Below are 12,880 nucleotides of genomic sequence, written 5' to 3'. Positions count from 1 at the left end.
GGTTGCCATAAACTAGCAGTCCCAGTAGTTCAACTTACCCGACCAATAGCCCTATTCTACAATGATTTGTGCTATTGCAAAGGTTGATGTATAATTGACAACCGATCAGAGATCGATCTCAACATTTTTCAAATTGATCTATATTCGATCGATCGAAAATTTTCCCTGATCGATCGAACTTGTTGGGACCAGTTTTTAAAATAAAACCCTAGGGTCAATTTGATCGATTTGTCTTGCCGCTGCAAACCCTACCTCTCCCACCTCCGGTGGCATTCCTGAACCTCGAATCTTTCTCCCTCATCTCAGATCTCGTCTCTCTCTTCCTCGAACCACTTCTCTCCTCGGATTAGGTAAGTTGGGTTTTTAGTTTCCATTTTCGAGTCTCAATCTACATATTTTTTATGTTTCCTTGCTAGATCTTGAGATGCCATGATTATTTCTTGCCATATTTGAAGTTGTCAAGCTTTTGTATATATATATGTATATATATATATATATATATATATATATATATATGGTTTTGTATATATATTTCATTTTCAAATTTTGGGGGTCACGGGCCAAACAAGTGACCAATCTTGTTATGTTGTTGTGTGAAAGGGCCCACAAGCTTGCTTGGGTGCCCCCGTTCCATCCACGTCATAGATCTGTGACTTTTTGAATTTCCCATAATAGTTCGATCGATCGAACTTATCTCTAATCGATCTCACATTTTTGTGATTGATCGAACTTCACAGATTTGCATCCCACACTTCACACACTCTTTTTTGTGATTCCATGCTATCTCATACATGCCCAATGCCTGTGTTTTCCACATTAGATGCATTCCATACTTATATTGTTTAGCATGCTTTACTTAATGTCATTGTTTATTTAGCTCCATCATCACTTGCGTAGATTTATGTTCTATGTTGTCTATATTATTTGACACACATGTTTCTATATACTGTGTTTCACTTCTTTATGTCGGTACTAACTTATATTACAAGTGTTTTTCTTTCTGTTTTGCAGGCCATGGCTAGGGTCAAGACTGTTGCCCATAGGCATCATCTACACCGAGTCAGGCCCAGGATAGAAGGGCCAGGTAAGCCCTTTCATGTTCAGGAGTAGCCCGAGCATCAGGCAAGACCATCTCATGTCCAGGATTCAGAGCAGCCTGTTGAGGTTGAGCAGCCAGAGCGGTTAGAAGATTATATCGAGGCAGATCCAGCTCAGCCCCCCTCAGTTTACTCTAGACTCTAGTCTTCAGCCTCTTCATCATCCCATGATGAGGCTGAGCATACACCATCGCCTTCTCCATCTCTGCCTCATGCATAGCCAGGCCAGGCCTTAGACAAACCTCTGCCGAGATACTCACACCTTACAGTGGCGCATAAGTCAGTTTTCGACATCTCTTTCTTCTCCCGGTACATTCTGACCTAGGTGGCCTACGAGGATATAGACTGGAGGGGCATTTCAGCTATTCTAGCCCATCACATACCCAGTTTACCCGAGGCTTGTTCGAATGTTCTTCCAGAACCTCCTACTTGCCTCGAGTAATTTGGCGGAGCTGCGCACTACTATTGATGGCCATCCTATTCGCATTACAGTGGAGACTCTGGCCAGATCTTGCCGATGCCCATATGTTTGCCCTCCTGATCTTGAGCTCGATTAACTTATTCTGGAGAGGAGGCCTTCTTATGTAGACATGGTTATGGCACTTACAGGCCATTACAGTGAGGGTGAGACATTTGCTACTCGGACCTATTTGCCCGATGATCTGTGGTTCTTCGATTCGGTCTTGTACCGAAACATGTTTATGGCCAGCCACAAGATTCAGAGGCGAGGCGACTATTTGACTGCCCTGTATGCTTTCTACACAAGGTACTGGGTTTCTATTTCGGCCTTATATTGGAGCATCATAATGAAGCTCTACGCGAACTACATCAGCAAGGCCAAGCCAAACGGGCTAAGTACCTTCCTTTTGGCCACCTTATTACTCAGATCTTGCGAGATCAGCGCTATCCATTCTGTTCAGACGAGTGCCCAGAGATAGGAGCTTGCCACTTTGGCAAGAAGGACTGGAATAAGAGCTACAATGCTCTTATCAAGAGTCTTCTGGAGGACGCTGTGATAGCAGCTGAGGAGGCTAAGGAGGAGGAGATGGCAGCAACAGCAGCAGATGATCCAGCAGTCGCACCGGTGACTGCAATACATATGGCCATTGACTTAAGCGCCTCCAGTAGAGAAGATCCCACATCACTCTCCAGCGAGGTCACCATTACATTTCCCAGAGCAGGCTCAGGATGCACATCATTTTCCTGATCCAGTGGTACCTGAGGCTCCAGCACTGACACTCAGCTTTGGAGAGTGTATCCAGACCTTGGAGGACGCAGTTGTCTTTCTTCGGTTAGATATGGCATCTCTCCGCTCCAATATCTTAGCTGCACTACAGGGCATATCTAGAGATATCAAGGGATCACACCCCACTCGCCCTACCACATCTGCCTGATCTCTATTCCTCTCTTTTATCATGTCATATATCTGTGATACATTACTTCTGTTATGATATTTTTGCGGCCAATCTGTTGGCCCAGACATTGTGATGTACATTATTTTTATCTTTCTATACATGCTATATTTTGGATGTCATATCTTTGTATTGATATATCTGTCTTTGATTGACTCCATCAGGTGCATCCTAGTGACTTCAGTGAGAGAGAGTGCTGCCCAAATTTTTAGGACCACCCTTTTCCTCTCTCTTTACTTCAATTCTTATCCCATTTACACTTACAGGTCCACTACGCACTATTATTATCCCTTTTGTTATCTAATGAGTTTTATCCAAGTGCCATCTTTTCAGGACCACAATTAATCCCAAGTTTGGGGGGGAGGGGGGGATTATTCCACCCACTTTGGATACTTGTGTCCCGACCTTTCTTCGCTATAGCTATACTGGTATACTCTTTCCTTTGTTCTCTTTGTACATTGAGGACATTATGCCATTTAAGTTTGGGGGTAATGGTGTTAATTGCAGTATTTGCTTTCAATTCAAAATTTTAAGCATGACTTGTGTATTTGAGGGATTGTCTATGATTGGTCGATAACTAGCTATGATTTTGATCTTTTGAGGACTATATTGCTTAAAATTTAAAAATTAATTGACTTGAGAGTCCAATACTCCTTGTATGCCTTGTGGTTGCCATTTAGGAGTAAATTTTTTCGAAAGATTGATATCTTGCTTGCACTTGTGGTCCACATTATCCTGATTTTGTAATTGTTTTGAGATTCACTCTAGGATTCTACACTAGCACAAGCGCACAATAGCATTCATTTGTGGGGTATATGCTTTGTTGATTATTAACTTGGTTATATCCCAATTGGGGTAGTAGTGCATTGAAAGCTTTCATTTTGACAAAGATAACAACCCCTTTTCACTAAGTAACTGGGATTCTAACCTTATCAAGCACTGAATTTCTCACGCCGAAAGGTGGAAGGCCCAAACTCTAGGTTAATAATTGAATGTCGAAAAAAAAAAAAAAAGTGTTATTGGAAAAATAATAAAAAAGTGAGGACTTCTCCCAAAAGGTGAGAAGTGGGAAATGATTAGAGGGAAGTTGTTTTGATTTGTAACCTAGTTGATTTGAGCTTTTAAGTCCTTAGGGGTGTTTAAACACCTAGTACCCTAAACCCGTCTGGTTTGGGAGTCATTGACCTAACGCTCGACCTCATGGATCGCTAGAAAGCTTAATAGATCACTATATTGCACCATGCTTCCATCTTTAATCCTATAAGATAGTTATGGGAAAAAAAAAAATCGAGTGAAAAGAATAAGCGCACCTAGTTTAATAAAGCTTTAATAAAAGGTTCACTCTTTGTTTTGATGATAGGTACTAGATTTGTGTGCTAGTTTAAGGGTAAGGATGTGACCATTTCTTTAGTTGGCTAAGATAGCAACTTATTTAATGCTGGTCCATTCAAAAAGGATTCTAGTGTTGTTTTGATTTGCATGATCATTTTCTTTATGTGTGGAGGACCATATTTGCTTGTTTGATATTGAGATTTTGGGAAATTGCTTAGAAATGGTTGAAAAATTGCATACTTAAGGTAGTTTTCTCCTAATGCTTGTTTGCAATAGTGGTGCCTCTTTTGTGAAAATGAGCTTAATGTTTGTGGGTATCATTTTTGGAAACCCTCACGAGACTTCACTCGTCCACTAGGGGTGACCTAGGGGTTTAAAAGGCTTGTTGCATATACTAAATGTAATCGTGAAAATGAGCTTAATATTTGTGGGTATCATTTCTGGAAACCCTCACGAGACTTTACTCGTCCGCTAGGGTTGACCTAGGGGTTTAAAAGGCTTATTGCATATGCTAAATGCAATCGTGTTTCTTACGAAAGTAGCATTATCCATTTATTGTTTTCTAGATTCATACTTGTATAGTTGTTCATTTCATTCCTTGTATAGTTGATTTGAGCTTGTAAGTCCTTATAGGTGTTTGAACACCTAATGCCCTAAAGTCGTCCAGTTTGGGAGTCATTAACATAATGCTCAATCTCATGGATCGCTAGAAAGCTTAATAGATCAACACATTGCACTATACTTCCATCTTTGATCCTTAGGATAGTTAAAAAAAAAAAAAAAAAATCGAGTGAAAAGAATAAGCGCACCTAGATCAATAAAGCTTTAATAAAAGGTCAATTCTTTATTTTGATGATTGGGACTAGATTTGTGTGCTAGTTTGAGGGTAAGGATATGATCATTTTTCTAGTTAGCTTAGATAGCAACATATTTGATGCCAGTCCACTTAAGAGAATTCTAAAGTTGTTTTGATTTGCATGATCATTTTCTTGATGTGTGGAGGACCATACTTGTTTGCTTAATGTTGAAAGTTTGGGAGATTGCTTGGAAATGGTTGAAAAATTGCATACTTGAGGTAGTTTTCTCCCAATGCTTGTTTGGAATAATGGTGTCTCTTTTGTGAGAATGAGCTTAATGTTTGTGGGTATCATTTCTAGAAATCCTCAAGAGACTTCACTCATCCACTAGGGGTAACCTAGGGGTTTAAAAGGCTTGTTACATATGCTTAATGCAATCGTGTTCCCTACGAAAGTGGCGTTATCCATTTATTATTTTCTAGTTCGTAGTTGTTTAGTTGTTCATTTCATTCCTTTACTTTGTAGTTCATTGCTAGGGACTAGCAATATTTAAGTTTGGAGGTGTGATTAGCGCTAAAAAGTGTGCATTTAAACCCCTTAAGCTTGAGTATTCTAGAACCTTTATCTATCTTATTTTCCCGTTTTAGACTAAATTCATGTTATTGCCCTTTTCAGGTGCTTGTACCCAAAATAAGTCAATTCAGCCAAATTAGAGCATAAAAAAAACAATCTCAAGCTAAATGGAAGAAAGGAGCAAAGTGGCGGAAAACAGCAAGTTTCGATCGATCAGACCAATCCTAGATCAATCTCATAGTGATCGATCCAGCCAAGATGGATCAAACCCCTTGTCCTTATTCTCAAGAATTTCCATCTTTGATCGATCCAACTTTCCTTTCGATCGATTGAACCTCTTTAATCTTTTCCCCACCTACCACATTTGTCTTTTTCCTAAAATATCCCAAAAATATCTCAGATTTGTCTTATTCCAAAAAGGCGCCACCAAGGTTTGATCAATCTGACCATACTTCGATTGATCTGGCTATAGTTCGATCGATCTCATCAGAATTTGATTAATCGAACCTCCTCAAGCTCAAAATAAAACAGAGTCAAACTCATTAAAAGATGGCTCGTGGTGCAATCATTGAAGGGGCCCTAGTGCATGAAACCTGACCATTAGGTTGTGACATTAGAGCTACCTATATAAGGATTTTGAGCCATTTTTACAAAGGAGGAGGATCATATATCATCATACAACAATAGAATAGAGAAAGAGCTTATAGATTAGAGACACACATACACCATTTGGGAGTTCTTCTATTCATCTTGGGTTTCCATCAAGGAGAAAAAGATCAATCATACCATGGAGATGGCCCTTGAGGGTTGGATAACTACATCAATGAGTGGCTAAACATCTTCTTGGGGCTAGAGTTAGCCCTAAGCATGCCTTCTAGATCTTGATATTTTGTATTTTGAGGGGATTTGTGTTGTAATCTTGTCTTGACATTTGATTTAAATATGAATCTTGTTTCTATAATGATTTGTGTTGTTTAATACTTCCAATTAATCATTTCATTCTATTCATATGTCTATGTATGCTAGAATAGATGTTTGGGTATTTATCTCTTGGTTTTGTGATATTGATACATGTCTATGTGTGTTGATGCTATGAATTTAGAGATTGTTAAGGCAGAATGCTTTAATGAAATACTCTTGTGGTTTGTTTGATAGTTCATACTCATTTCTTAATGGATTGTGCCTCTACCTTAGTTTAATTAGTTTAATTTTCATGTCCCTAGTTTAGTTGTAGTGTAGTTGCCTTATTTTCCTAGATAGGAGGACAATCTATGCTTGTTATTTGATGTTCCATGCTTACGAATACAAGTGGTATAATTCTCTAGCTTGTTAATGTGTTTGATTGTGAGCTTAAAGGAAGGAATAATGACTTACTTTGATATATTGTGCTTTTCATTAGGTTGTCTAGACAATGTATACTTAATTAGTCATCCATGCTTGTTGATTCAATTAATCACACATATTAGTATTGCAACATATATCTCCCCTCATTCATTACACGTTGAGTACCTAGAAAGGTGATGTTTAGTGGTGACCTCTAAATCCCAAGATCCCCCTCTCTTGTTCTCTACCCATTTATTTACTTTAATTACTTTCTATTGAATTTGTTTACATTATAGTTTAATTTTCCAATCAAATCACCTTTTGATCACTCGACCTACTAGTCCGACCTTGTTTCCATATCAACATTGCTCCCGATCCCTTGGGAAAATCCCTACTCACCCTAGCTATATTAATAGTTAGAGGTAGTAGTAGCACTTTATAAATTCAAACTTGGCCACTCTTTAACACATTTTAACTTGTTGGTTCACGACGACACCAAGTGACATGAAAATTAAACTAAGTAGACTAAAGGTATGGTACAATCCATCAAGAAACAAGTGTGAACCATCAAATAAATCACAAGAGTATTCAATTAAGCACTATGTTTTGACCAACACTAGATTAACAACATCAATACACATAGACATGTATTAATTTCATTAAATCTAGAGTAAAACATATGAACATTCATTCTAGCATACATAGACATATGGATAGAACTAAATGATCAATTGAAAGCATTAATCCATACAAATCAAGTAAAAATCACAAGATCTATATTTATTCAAGGTCAAAACATTTGTTACAGCTAAAATTCCCAAAAATATACAAAAGCTAGGTTTAAAAAGCAAGCCTAGGGGCTATCTTATTGTAGTAGTCATGGAACCCTCAAGGGCTAACTTGGAGGTTGGCATCATCATCTTCATCCTTACTTTTCTTCCCAAAACCCTAGTTCTAGAAAGGAAAAGTATCTACTCCTATGAATGATACAAGATAAAATGAAAGTTGTTCAATTAATTCATTACAAGCCTCTTTGAGTAGGCATCAAGTCAGAAATACAGCCTATGATTGGAGGAAATTCGCAACTACTTAAGTTATGTGAAGTTCGATGCACTCAGGAATTAGACAACACACTGCCAGTAGGCAGTTCGATCGATCGAAGATCTTCGATTGATCAAACACTTATCTTCGATCGATCGAAGGTGACGTGACATCAAAAATATCTTCTGGGCCTTATCCACTTTGCTGAGCTGGCACCGCCTTATTTCGATCGATTGTAGCCAACTCTTCGATCGATCAAACACTTATCTTCGATCGATCGAAGGTGACATGACATCAAAAATATCTTCTGGGCCTTATCCACTTTGCTTAGCTGGCACCGCCTTATTTTGATCAATTGTAGCCAACTCCGATCGATCAGGATTCTCTTCGATCTATCGAAGTTCCTTTGGTGCAATTTTCTTGGCTTCTTTCCAACTTTGCTCATTAGCTCCAAAATCAAGCTAAATGGCTCTTGTTAGCCTGTTTGAACTTTATTGACCTAAAATAAGCAAAAAACACAAATAAGTACTAAGACATGAAAGTAAGATTGATGAATGGACTAAAATACCCTAACTTAGGTGCTAAAATGCGTCACATTTGAATACTTATTAGTTCGGTTTACTAACGGTTTGGTTCGGTCACGGTTCCAAATTTGTGGAATTGTAAAAACACGGTTTGGTCATGGTATGAGGTCCTTTAAGACCGAACTGGGTCAAACCGAACCATATTAAATTATACACATTATATAATTCTACAGTAGCTGAATGCTGTTGGTTTTCTGAATTGTGGTGTTTGTTATTGAATTAGTAATTCTAAAAATATTAGGCTATTAGCAGTTCTGAATGTGTTCACTAATTCACTTCAATTCCAGAACTGACAGAGAAGAATGAATGTATTAGCAATTTTGAATGTATTAATTTATGTTCTAGAAGTGAATGTATTAGTAGTTCTAAATGTATTGGTTAACTTGGTTTATTGTTGTGCATTTGGATTTCAAATTAGTCCAAACCGAACCATGTGCACCCTTATACTAAATCCTTTGTGTGCCCCATGGGTCTTCCCTTTCATAACTCAACTAAACTTCTTAATTTGTAGGAATTTAGTTATTAGGCGATCCGGTATAGGAGGCCATATTGCTAGCTAGCTGGCAGAATTGCATGAAAAGGGTCCATGTGGGAATAGTAATAGGCGGCCCCCACAGGATGGCACTCACCACAGGTAACACACTCTTTGCTAGCCTTCTTAATCCTTCCAGCTAAAAATAAATAATCAACACATCAAATTTACACAAAAATATATATATATATATATATAAAACAGTTGGAGATGTTCTAATGGATTGGCCATATGGAAATAATTAAAATATGCACAACGGTTGGACATGCTCTAATGTATTTTTTTTTTCTTATTTTTTGTGTAAATCTGATTATTTATTTTTAGCTCGAGCGGTTGTTTTATACCTTTTGTGTAAAAATATATCCCCCAATAATAATCAACCAGTATCATGCCTAGACCCCACATAATTTTTACAAACCTACTTAATATAGAGTTAATTCGTTAATGGAATGACAAATATGGAGGAGAAAGGAAATATGCTGCTGATATGGCTGTGTAAAAAGGTTATGTAAAATATACAATAATTTTATACATTGGTGATGGGACAGTGTATCTTAACAGACTGCTAGAGAGAAAAAAATAAAAAATAAAAAAAAATACACATCATACATGACAATATATAAACCTCCACATACATTGATCCCATACTCCCATGCTTTCAACAATATGCAAGAAAAATAAATTGCCTCCACGCGGGCTCATAATTTATCTATAAAATTAAAACTTGTCACCACAAGGGTCAACAATTTAACTAGAAAGAGAGTTAGAAAAGCTCACAAAGGGTCCTTAAGTAACTTCAAATTATTTTTCAATTTTTGGCTTACTTTGTTTTGCAAATTTTTTTTTTATTTTTAGCTTTAGCTTTTTATATTTTTGCTTTGCTTAGCTTACTTCCTTGCTTTAGAGTCCTTTTGTTTCACTTCTCTTAGCTCAATGCACCTAGCCAATCAAGAACAAATACAATAAGTAACTAAAATAAAAAATAAAAATAAAAACAAGATCAAAAGAGTACTAATTCTTAATTGATTCCAAAATACGGCATTGCCAATCCCCGGCAACGGCGCCAAAACTTGGTGCGTCGTGGATACCAATACATAAAAGTGTGTAGTGTGGCCAAGTTTGAATTTATAGAATCCCATTACCATATCTAACTAAAATATAGCAAGAGTGAGTAGGGATCGTCCCAAGGGAATGGAACAATATTTTTATAATCAATGATGGATTAGTAGGTCGAATGATCAAAAGATGGTTTGATTAAACTATTGGTTCAATTAAAATAATGCAAGCAAATATCAATCTAGAAATTAGGAAAAAATATATGAGAGAGAGGTCTTGGGGCTTAGAGTTCACCACTAACCTTCACTTCACCAAACACTAGCAATTGTAAATTAATGGGGAAATTTAAATTGTAAAAAGTGTGTGTGTGTGTGTGTGTGGGTGTGTGTGTGTGTGTCACTAATTTAAAACTAAGCATGGATGGAAAATAAGTATAGATTGTCTAGTCAATCTAATGAATAGTACAATATATCAAATGAGACCATAAACCATTCAATTAAACCACAATTAGTGTACACACAATAATCTAGAGGAATGTACTATTTGCACTCATGAGTATGGAACATCAAGTAACAAGAATGGATTGTCTCCCTATCTAAGAAATTAAAGCAATTACACTACAACTAGGCTAGTGACATGAAAATTAAACTAAATAGACTAAAGGTGTGGTACAATCCATCAAGAAACAAGTGTGAACCATCAAATAAATCACAAGAGTATTCAATTAAGCACTATACTTTGACCATCACTAGATTAACAACATCAATACACATAAACATGCATTAATTTCATTAAATCTAGAGTAAAACACTTGAGCATTCATTCTAGCATACATAGACATATGGATAGAACTAAATGATCAATTGAAAGCATTAATCCATACAAATCAAGTAAAAATCACAAGATCTATATTTATTCAAGGTCAAAACATTTGTTACAACTAAAATTCCCAAAAATATACAAAAGCTAGGTTTAGAAAGCAAGCCTAGGGGTTATCTCTAGTCCCAAGTGAAGAATTTAGCCACTCATTGTAATAGTCATATAACCCTCAAGGGCTAGCTTGGAGGTTGGTATCATCATCTTCATCCTTACTTTTTTTCCCAAAACCCTAGTTCTAAAGAGGAAAAATATCTACTCCTATGAATGATACAAGATAAAATGAAAGTTGTTCAATTAATTCATTACAAGCCTCTTTGAATAGGCACCAAGTTAGAAATATAGCCTATAATGGGAGGAAATTCAAAGCTACTTAAGTTATGTGAAGTTCGGTGCGCTCGGGAATTAGATAGCATACTGCCAGTAGGTAGTCCGATCGATCGAAGATCTTTGATCGACCAAACACTTATCTTCGATCGATCGAAGCTGACATGGCATCAAAAATATCTTCTGGGCCTTATCCACTTTGCTGAGCTGGCACCGCCTTATTTCGATTAATTGTAGACAACTCCGATCGATCGGAATTCCCTTCGATCGATCGAAGTTCCTCTGGTGCAATTTTCTTAGCTTCTTTCCAACTTTGCTCCTTAGCTCCTAAATCAAGCTAAATGGCTCTTGTTAGCCTATTTGAACTTTATTGACCTAAAATAAGCAAAAACACAACTAAGTACTAAGACGTGAAAGTAAGATAGATGAATTGACTAAAATACCCTAACTTAGATGCTAAAATGCATCACATTTCAGCACTTATTAGTTCGGTTTACTAACGGTTTGGTTCGGTCACCATTCCAAATTTGTAGAATCGTAAAAACACGGTTTGAGGTCCTTTAAGACCGAATCGGGCGAAACCGAACCATATTAAATTATACACATTATATGATTCTATAGTAGCTGAATGCTGTTGGTTTTCTAAATTGTGGTGTTTGTTATTGAATTAGTAGTTCTAAATGTATTAGGCTATTAGTAGTTCTGAATGTGTTCACTAATTCACTTCAGTTCCAGAACTGACAGAGAAGAATGAATATATTAGCAATTTTGAATGTATTAATTTATGTTCTAGAAGTGAATGTATTAGCAGTTCTAAATGTATTGGTTAACTTGGTTTATTGTTGTGCATTTGGATTTTGAAATATGAATATTTATGTAATAGGAAAAAAAAAAAAAAAAAAAAAAAAAGGGAACCGTGGAACCGAACCGAACCAGTGTTTCATGATTTGATTTGGCTCGATTCCTTTGGTCAAATGATTTAGTTTGGTTATAAATTTTCTGAAACCGTTAAGAATGATTTGGTTCTAAAAAACTCTCAAATCGGTCCAAACCGACCATGTGCACCCTTATACTGAATCCTTTGTATGCCACATGGGTCTTCCCTTTCATAACCCAACTAAACTTCTTAATTTGTAGGAATTTAGTTATTAGGCGATCCGGTATAGGAGGCCATATTGCTAGCTAGCTGGCAGAATTGCCATGAAAAGGGTCCATGTGGGAATAGCAATAGGCGGCCCCCACAGGATGGCACTCACCACAGGTAACACACTCTTTGCTAGTCTTCTTAATCCCTCCAGCTAAAAATAAATAATCAACAAATCAGATTTACACAAAAATATATATATATATAAACAACGGTCGGAGATGTTCTAATGGATTGGCCAAATGGAAATAATTAAAATATGCACAATGGTTGGACATGCTTTAATGTATTTTTTTTTAATTTTTTGTGTAAATCTGATTAATTATTTTTAGCTCAAGCGGTTGTTTTATACCTTTTGTATAAAAATATATCTCCCAATAATAATCAACCAGTATCATACCTGGACCCCACATAATTTTTACAAACCTACTTAATAGAGGGTTGATTCGTTAATGGAATGACAAATAAAGAGGAGAAAAGAAATATGCTGCAGATATGGTTGTATAAAAAAGTTGTGTAAAATATATAATAATTTTATACATTGGTGATGAGACAGTATATCTTAATAGAATGTTGAAAAAAAAAAAAAAAAAAAAAAAAAAAAAAAAAAAAACTACACATCATACATGACAATATATATTTTACACAAAAAAATTTTTTATCTGACTGCCAAAGATGTTAGTCTGTTAGCATCTTAAAAATATTTATCCCCCTATCATTGGTGGTAATCTGCCAAGTTTTGATGTCAACAAAAAAACAAACCTAAAAAGAGATGCTTCAAATAAT

The sequence above is a fragment of the Cornus florida genome, unplaced genomic scaffold, assembly GCF_030987335.1.
Source record: "Cornus florida cultivar Cherokee Brave unplaced genomic scaffold, ASM3098733v1 CherokeeBrave_3.0.0_Hap2_Chr11, whole genome shotgun sequence".
NCBI lineage: Eukaryota > Viridiplantae > Streptophyta > Magnoliopsida > Cornales > Cornaceae > Cornus > Cornus florida.
The sequence above is the reverse complement of the archived record's forward strand: the minus strand, read 5'-3'. Positions refer to the sequence as shown.